Source organism: Lithobates pipiens, unplaced genomic scaffold (assembly GCF_037356315.1).
Source record: "Lithobates pipiens isolate NorthernLeopardFrog02 unplaced genomic scaffold, aLitPip1_a1.2 Scaffold_18, whole genome shotgun sequence".
Taxonomy (NCBI): domain Eukaryota; kingdom Metazoa; phylum Chordata; class Amphibia; order Anura; family Ranidae; genus Lithobates; species Lithobates pipiens.
This window is the reverse complement of record NW_027507758.1, coordinates 131,834,568-131,844,005: the sequence shown is the minus strand read 5'-3', so window position 1 is coordinate 131,844,005 and position 9,438 is coordinate 131,834,568.

The following is a 9,438-nucleotide window of genomic DNA, read 5'->3' as shown; positions in this document are numbered from 1 at the left end:
GACAATAGGCAATTTGATGTTCATTTATGCCAAGGGTGTATGCTTTTAAAAAATACCAGACTTATACCACGTTCAAGGCCAATTTGAAGGTGTTGCCGAGAAAATTAGTGGGTGTCACTTTTCTAAATAGTTGGTGCAACTGATGTGGGCAAGGTGGCTGTACTTGAATGATACAATACAATAATAGCATGTTTCTATATAGAGCCTAAGAACTAAGACCTCTTGAACACAGCCAGAAAAAATGCCGCTTTTAAAGACTTTTCTTGTTTTCTCATATCTCTGAGCACAGCTCCATTTCAGCCAATGCGTTGGCAGGTGCAGTCTGTACGCCCCACTGTAGGTGGCACTCGTTCAAAGCAGCAATGCAGAAGGGGAAGGAAGTTGTAAGGAACTTGGTTCCTCGATGATTTTCTGTCCAATTGAACTCTGGTTTCCCTTGTGACCTTCACAGCCATCTTGGGTCAGGGCAGAGTATATGTAAGACACTGGCTCCCAGATTTGGCGCGCGGTTTGCGAGTGGTTAGTGTAAGGACAGGTTCCCTACCTGTCAGGGAGAGTGTTCAGAGGTAGAGAAAGGTTCTGGAGGAGTGGGGACAGTACACCTTCCTCGGTTTTAGCAAGACTCCTATTTAGATGTTGACCACCCAGGCCGCATTCCCACTCCTTGTTGCAGAAGCTGTCGGCATCATTTCAAGCTAACGCTCAGCTGCTACAGTTTCTTAAGTGGTTCCAGTCGGCTGTGCCTGCCCACCAGGCCTAATTGTGCATTGTTGGGACTTTCTGGATACATTATTCTCATTCACCTCTTCCTATTTGTGATCACTGCCTGTCAACACACCACGCTGCACCCTGCTCACAAATGTCTCTATTCACATTGTGGTGTTTACATTCATATTTTAGAGTAGTGTTCAGGGGCATAAAGAAATACCCCAAATGCATAGCTCCCAACGGTCCCTGATTTCGAAGAGACTGTCCCTGATTTCAAACAATGTCCCTCTGTCCCTCATTCCTCCTCATTTGTCCCTCATTTTGGTCTGTATAGGTGTATATTTTATCTATCAAAAAGTGTTTTCCAGCACTAAACCTTATATCTTATTTCTAAATTGCTGCATTTGTAAATTCCAAAAGCCAATATAAAGGAATAGTAGTGGTAAAAAAAAAGCACTTGTGAGTTTAACCAATCTTGTTTTTTTGTACAATTCTCCTGTAAGGGGGTGTGGCAAAGGGTGTGTCCTATGCCTACATACTTTTGCTGATAGGTGTCCCTCATTCCCATCTTAAAAAGTTGGGAGGTATGCAAATGTGCATTCAGATAGAAGCTTGCTGGCATAATTTAGGCACATATGAACATAAACGCACTTTAACCTCTTGCCGCCCACACTATAGCCAGAAGACTGCTACAGCACTGGTCTAAATTGCCAGGAGGGCGTCCATGTGCATGAGCTGCCCCCTGAGGGGCGCTCACGGCTTGCTCTGTGATCAGCGAGTCACGGCCCCTTACCATCTGATCAGCTGCCAGCCAATGACAGCTGATCACGTGATGTAAACAGAGCCTGTAATCTGCTTTTTTTTTTTTTATCACACTAACAGCGTGAGGAGGAATGAAAAAGCAAATTGCTGCCTGGAGTAAATAGGACATCGGTCCCGCACACACTCCAGACCCACTGCTGCTAAGTGCCCACCAGTGCCACCTATCAGTGCAGCCTATCATTGCCCATCAGTGTAGCCTATCAGTGCTCATCAATGAAGGAGAAAAAAATCCTTTTTTATAACAATCTATGAAAACTGTTTTTTTTTTCAAAATTCTGTCTTTTTTTGTTTGTTTAGCAAAAAATGAAAACCCCAGTGGTGGGTAAATACCACCAAAAGAAAGCTCTATTTGTGTGAAAAAATATATAAAAATTTCATATGAGTACAGTGTAGCATGACACCACAATTGTCATTCAAAGACTGACAGCACTGAAAGCTGAAAATTGGCCTGAGCAGGAAGGGGGTATAAGTGCCCAGTAAGCAAGTGGTTAACACACGTGTATACGCATTTCAGTGACTAGAATAATTGAATATTTTGGCCAGTAGAATAGGTTTACACCAATGCCATATACTTGTAAACATGCATAAACGGGTGTGCCTGATTTTTCTGGCAGCTCCTAGCAGAAAGAACCTGTGTAGATATGAATATTTTACTATACTTATGTGCATGAAGAATAAGACACACAACAATTACAAGTCAAAAAACAAAGATTTCAAAAATGTATTTTAATGAATAGTGTGTAAATACAGATTTTAAGGCTAAGTTCACATTTTAAATAAAACTTACCATGCAGGGCCATGGTAGGTTAAAAAAACAATGTGTGGCTGCCATATTTGTAGACCATGAGCAGAGTCCAAAAGCCTGGCCAAAAAAACTCCCATTGTTACAATATGGAGTATCTGACTGCCCGTTTAAATAATAGGCTCTCTCGATTCAATAGGATTTGGTGTATTTGGAATCTTTTGTTATCACAGCCTTAAAATGCCTAGTTAAGGTGTTTTGGTTGGTGTGGGGGTTATTAGGGGTGCCCGGTAGGGTGTATGTTACCATTATCCTTTCTTCTTTTCCTTCTTGACCCATTTCTTTTTGTGACACACTTAGGGCAGCTATTTTCACTTTTCTATAAGGTGGCAATTTTTTTCTGTCCACTTTCCACCACATTATACCCATCATAGCTCGATAGTTCATTTGTTTTTTCTCTTTGCAAATAAAATGGTCTTCATTGTTGTATCACTGTTTTATGATTGATGTATATTTTATGTGGCTTGTTTTTTTTATTTAGCTCATGCTCAGTCTATTGTATTATTTTCTCAATACATATACTGCCTTAATCCTTCTTTCTGGAATGTTGTATAATGTTACCGTATGTCATGTCAATATTTTGTGATTGTTTTTGTTGGGGGTTTTTTTTTGTCTATCTTATGACAAAGTTTGAATAAAAAAGAAAGTTAAAAAAAAAACCTTCCATTGTAAGCGATCATTCTCATCCTCCAGCATCACAAGAGAAGCTGCCTCCCTCATTCAAAACCAATCGATCTATCAATCAATCAATACACAGATCACAGCTAGAATAGCCAGGGTGAACAAACTTAAATCTGACAATATTGAGAATTGTCCGAGACGTAATAACATTCGAATTGTGGGGCTACCGGAGAAAATGGAGGGTAGAGACCCCACAGAGTTTGTCGAAGAAAGGCTCCTCGAGGTATTTGGAAAGGAGGTGCTCACCCCGCTGTACTCAGTCGAACGACCACACAGAGTACCACCCAGGCCCCTTCTACCGGGTCATCCGCCATTCACCATGATAGCCAGGCTGCTCAACTACAAAGATAAAGAAATTGTGCTCCGCCAGGCAAGGGAACGGCACAATGTACAATTAAATGGAGCCCGCATATAATTCTGTCCCGACTACTCCTCAGAAATACAGAAATGCAGAGCCAGATTCAATGATGTAAAGAAAAGGCTACAACGGCTCTGAGCCACCTACGCCATGCTGTTCCTGGCAAAACCGGATCATGGCGGGAGGTCAGTCACACTTCTTTGAGTCAGCTGCTGAAGCGTTCTCGTGGCTAGATACCAACAAACACATCCTTCGCCAGGCCAGCAGAGGGGCAGTGGCGGGAGAATCTGTTTACACAAAATAAAGTTTTAATACGTTTGGCTGGGAAGCCATGACCTACAGATACACAAGTGCTGAGAGCAAGTGAGTTTACTGCATACAGTTAAGAGACTTACTATTGTTACCTACTCACCAGTTCCATCCAAGCAGAACTTGGAGTTTCCTGAGTGGCTTACAAGTTGAGTTGCTGAAGGCAACCCTATGTTCTTTCTCCTTTTTTTCACACAAATTTTTTCTTTTTTTATCTGCAATCCCCACCCTTCTACCTACTGGCTTGTGGAGTTACCCCTTGCAGGTCTAGGGCTTTACCGAACTTCACATTGAAAAGGGGGTGCTTTTAAATGTAACTGTCATGATCCCGGCTCAAGGAGAGCATACATGCAGGCACGAGGGACTGCGACGTGAATGAATCCCATCACCAAACCTGTACGTGTTACCGTGGGTACAGCACGTGTTTTTTTTGCTTTTGTGGTACTTGGAGTACCAAGACTATGCACACCCAAGGGAGCCGAGGGCGCATGAGAGGCCTTACCCTACATCGTCTTCTCAAATGTACCATGGTATCCACTATTCTTAAAAAGTATTCCCCTGCTATATATGCTCTTCAGGAGACCCATCTTGTACCGGAGACCATATCGTGCATGAACTTTTCCTGGGTGGGATGGGTGTACCATTCTACTCATACCTCCTATTCCATAGGGGTGAGTGTAATGGTGCATCGCTCTGTGGATTTTCAAATGCTGGATAAATTGATGAGGGGAGGTATGTGATTTTACAGTGTAGAATTTATCAGTTGAAGTGTATACTTGCTACCTTATATGTACCACCCCCTTTCAACTCAGAGGTATTAAGGGCACTGCTGATGTACCAGCTAGGTAACCCTGATGTACCCCTTATCATAGTGGGGGACCTAAACTGCTATATGGATCCAGTTTCAGACAAACATCCACCTCCCGTGACTTCCCGCACAATTGGCCGAATGGCACTGCGGAAATCAACAGAGTAGGATGGACAGACCCGTGGCAAAGCCGTAACCCACAGCAGAAGCAGTTCTCCTGTTTTTCTAAAACACATCGCTCCCTATCAAGGATTGACCTTTGTTTATCTACAACCCATGTGGCACACTTACTGGAGGATATCAGGTATCTGGTGAGAGGAGTGTCAGACCATTTACCCCTGCTGGTCTCCCTAATTGCTAAACCTGCCAGGGCTCTGCCTAGGGAGCCGTGGAAACCCAATGCATTCAGGCTAAATGTATTCCCCTCCCATGAATGGATAGTAGCTGAAATCTCTGGGTTCTGGCAGTGCCATGAGGATCACCCTGATCTGAGTTTAACCTGGGAAACATTTAACCACTTCAGCCCTGGAAGGATTTACCCTCTTCCTGACCAGAGCACTTTTTACAATTTGGCACTGCGTCGCTTTAACTGCTAATTGTGTGGTCATGCAATGCTGTACCCAAACTAATTGTGTCATTTTTCCCATAAATAGAGCTTTCTTTTGATTGTATTTAATTTCCTCTGTGATTTTTTATTTTTTGCGATATAAACGGAAAAGACCGAAAATTTTGAAAAAAAAATTATATCTTCCACTTTTTGTTATAAAAAAAATCCAATAAACTCAATTTTAGTCATACATTTAGGCCAAAATGTATTCAGCCACATGTCTTTGGTAAAAAATGGCAATAAGCATATATTTATTGGTTTGTGCAAAAGTTAGAGCGTCTACAAACTAGGGTATATTTTCTGGAATTTACACAGCTTTTAGTTTAAGACTGCCTATTTCATTTCTTGAGGTGATAAAATGGCAGGGCAGTACAACCCTCCCCCAAATGACCCCATTTTGGAAAGTAGACACATCAAGGAAATTACTGAGAGGCATATTGAGCCCATTGAATATTGCATTTTTTTGTCCCAAGTGATTGAATAATGACAAAAAATAAAATGTACAAAAAGTTGTCACTAAATGATATATTGCTCACACATGCCATAGTTATATGTGGAATTGCACCCCAAAATATATTCTGCTACTTCTCCTGAGTACGGGGATACCATGTGTGGGACTATTTGGGAGCCAAGCCGCATACGGGGCCCCGAAACCCAAGCACCGCCTTCAGGATTTCTAAAAGCGTAAATTTTTGATTTCACTCCTCACTACCTATCAGTTTTGAAGGCCATAAAATGCCAAGATGGCACAACCCCCCCCCCCCCCCCCAATGACCCCATTTTAGAAAGTAGACACCCCAAGCTATTTGCTGAGAGGCATGTTGAGTCCATGGAATATTTGATATTTTGCTAATGACAAACTTTTATTTATTTATTTATTTTTACACAAAGTTGGCACTAAATTATATATTGTTCAAACATGCCATGGGCATAAATGGAATTACCACCCAAAATACATTCTGCTGCTTCTCCTGAGTATGGGGATACCACATGTGTGGGACTTTTTGGGAGTCTAGCCGCCTATGGGGGCCCCCGAAAACCATGTACCCCCTTCAGGATTTCTAAGGGCGTACATTTTTGATTTCACTTCTCACTACCTATCAGAGTTTTGAAGGCCATAAAATGCTAAGATGGCACAAACCACCCCAAATTACCCAATTTTGGAAAGTAGACACCCCAAGCTGTTTGCTGAGAGGCATGCTGAGTCCATGGAATATTTTATATTTTGCCACAAGTTGCGGGAAAATTACAAACTTTTTTTTTGTTGCACAAAGTTGTCACTAAATGATATATTGCTCACACATGCCATGGGCATACAGTGGTGTGAAAAAGTGTTTGCCGCCTTCCTCATTTCCTGTTCCTTTGCATGTTTGTCACACTTAAGTGTTTCGGAACATCAAACCAATTTAAACAATAGTCAAGGACAACACAAGTAAACACAAAATGCAATTTGTAAATGAAGGTGTTTATTATTAAAGGTGAAAAAAATCCAAACCATCATGGCCCTGTGTGAAAAAGTGATTGCCCCCTAAACCTAATAACTGGTTGGGCCACCCTTAGCAGCAACAACTGCAACCAAGCGTTTGCGATAACGTGCAATGAGGCTTTTACAGCGTCCTGGAGGAATTTTGGCCCACTCATCTTTGCAGAATTGTCCTAATTCAGTTACATTAGAGGGTTTACGAGCATGAACGGCCTTTTTAAGGTCATACCACAACATCTCAATAGGATTCAGGTCAGGACTTTGGCTAGGCCATTCCAAAGTCTTCATTTTGTTTTTCTTCAGCCATTCGGTGGTGGACTTGCTGGTGTGTTTAGGATCATTGTCCTGCTGCAGAACCCAAGTTTGTTTCAGCTTGAGTTCACGAACAGGTGGTCGGACATTCTCCTTCAGGATCTCTTGGTAGACAGCAGAATTCATAGTTCCTTTTATCAAGGCAAGTCTTCCAGGTCCTGAAGCAGCAAAACAGCCCCAAACCATCACACTACCACCACCATATTTTACTGTTGGTATAATGTTCTTTTTATGAAATGCAGTGTTCCTTCTACGCCAGATATACTTGGACACACACCTTCCAAAGAGTTCCACTTTTGTCTCATCGGTCCACAGAATGTTGTCCCAAAAGTCTTGGGGATCATCAAGATGTGTTGTGGAGAAATTGAGACGAGCTTTGATGTTCTTTTTGCTCAGCAGTGGTTTTCTCCTTGGAACTCTGCCATGCAGGCCATTTTTGCCCAGTCTTTTCCTGATGGTGGAGGCATGAACGCTGACCTTAACTGAGGCAAGTGAGGCCTGCAGTTCCTTGGACGTTGTTGTGGGGTCTTTTGTGACCTCTTGGATGAGTCGTCGCTACGCTCTTGGGGTAATTTTGGGCGGCCGGCCACTCCTGGGAAGGTTCACCACTGTTCCATGTCTTCGCCATTTGTGGATAATGGCTCTCACTGTGGTTCGCTGGATTCCCAAAGCTTTGGAAATGGCTTTATAACCCTTTCCAGACTGATAGATCTCAATTACTTTCTTTCTCAATTGTTCCTGAATTTCTTTGGGTCTCGGCATGATGTGTAGCTTTTAAGGATCTTCTGGTGGACCTTACTGTGTCAAGCAGCTCCTATTTAAGTGATGCCTTGATTGTGAACAGGTGTGGCAATAATCAGGCCTGGGTGTGGCTAGAGAAATTGAACTCAGGTGTGGACAACCACAGTTATAGTATGTTTTAACAAGGGGGGCAATCACTTTTTCACACAGGGCCATGATGGTTTGGATTTTTTTTCACCTTTAATAATAAACACCTTCATTTAAAAATTGCATTTTGTGTTTACTTGTGTTGTCCTTGACTATTGTTTAAATTGGTTTGATGTTCCGAAACACTTAAGTGTGACAAACATGCAAAGGAACAGCAAATGAGGAAGGGGGCAAACACTTTTTCACACCACTGTATATAGAATTGCACCCCAAAATACATTCTGCTGCTTCTCCTGAGTACAGGGATACAACATGTGTGGGAGTTTTTGGGAGCCTAGCCGTATATGGGGCCCCTAAAACCAAGCACAGTTTTGCCTGCGATATCCCCTATGATAGCAATAGGTAGTGACAGGTAAAAAAAAAAAAAGGGTCTATTAGACCCTCGATATCTCCTCTGCCCTCAAAGCATCTGACTACACCAAGATTGGTGTGATAAAATGCTTTCCCAATTTCTCAATGGCGCTGTTTACATCCAGCAAAATCGAAGTCATGACAGGCTCTCTCCCCCAGCCTAAGACGGGAATCTACAAGCCGCTGGGGAAAGCCCCAGCGATTAGATCGCACGGTGCCACATGCTCCCATCTGATGATTAAACAAGTGATTAAAAAGTGGAATGTTTGTGTAATAATTGTCCACGTACAAGTGGTACCCCTTTCCAAACAAGGGTGACACCAAGTCCCACACAATCTTGCCAGCGCTTCTTATGTAGTCAGGGCAGTTTGTCGGCTCTACGTGACTATCTTTGCCCTCGTAAACTACATGTATAGCCTGTGGCCCTGTCATAGAGCTTATATATCTTCACCCGGTATCTCGCACGCTTGTTGGGAAGATACTGTTTGAATGACAAGTGGCCAGAAAACGTAATCAGGGACTCAACGCAGACAACTTGACGGAGAGTAAACAAGTCTGCAAAAAGTTGGTTGAATTGGTTTATGAGGGGGCGAATTTTGTAGAGACAATCGTATCCAGGGTCTCCACGAGGAAGACAGAGTTCATTGTTGTTGAAATACATGAACCGCACAATCTGCTCGTATCGTGCCCTGGTCATGGAGGCAGAGAACATGGGCATGTGGTGAATTGGGTCAGGTCTATAGAGATCTTCAGTGAAAAACAGCATATAAAAATCAATAGACGTAAAATCAACTGTTTCCACCTGAATGCCAGGTTGGCCAGTGAATGGGGGAAGTACAGGTGCTGCAGACGTGGTAGGTTCCCAATTAGGATTGACGAATGCAGCAGGAAGGGCACTATGCGCACGACAGGCCTGTGTTTGTCTTCCTCTTGGTGGCAGCGGGACACTACTTGTGCTTGCTACCTCACCAGCTTGAACTGCACTTATGGGAATCGCCACATCACCACATGATACTGCAGTGCTGCTTTGACTATGACCAGGGTGTACTAGGCCGTTGGTGCTTGCCAGTTCACCAGAAGGATGAGCAGCACTAGTACTTCTCTGCTCCATATGAGGGGCCTGCGGTTCTTGCAACTCAATGACAGAAGAAGAAGATCAGGGTCTGGTACGCCGGACCTTGGCAGTGACCACAACTCCGTTATCAGACTCACAGGTAAAAATTCTCCTAGGCTGTCAGCGACTGTATCA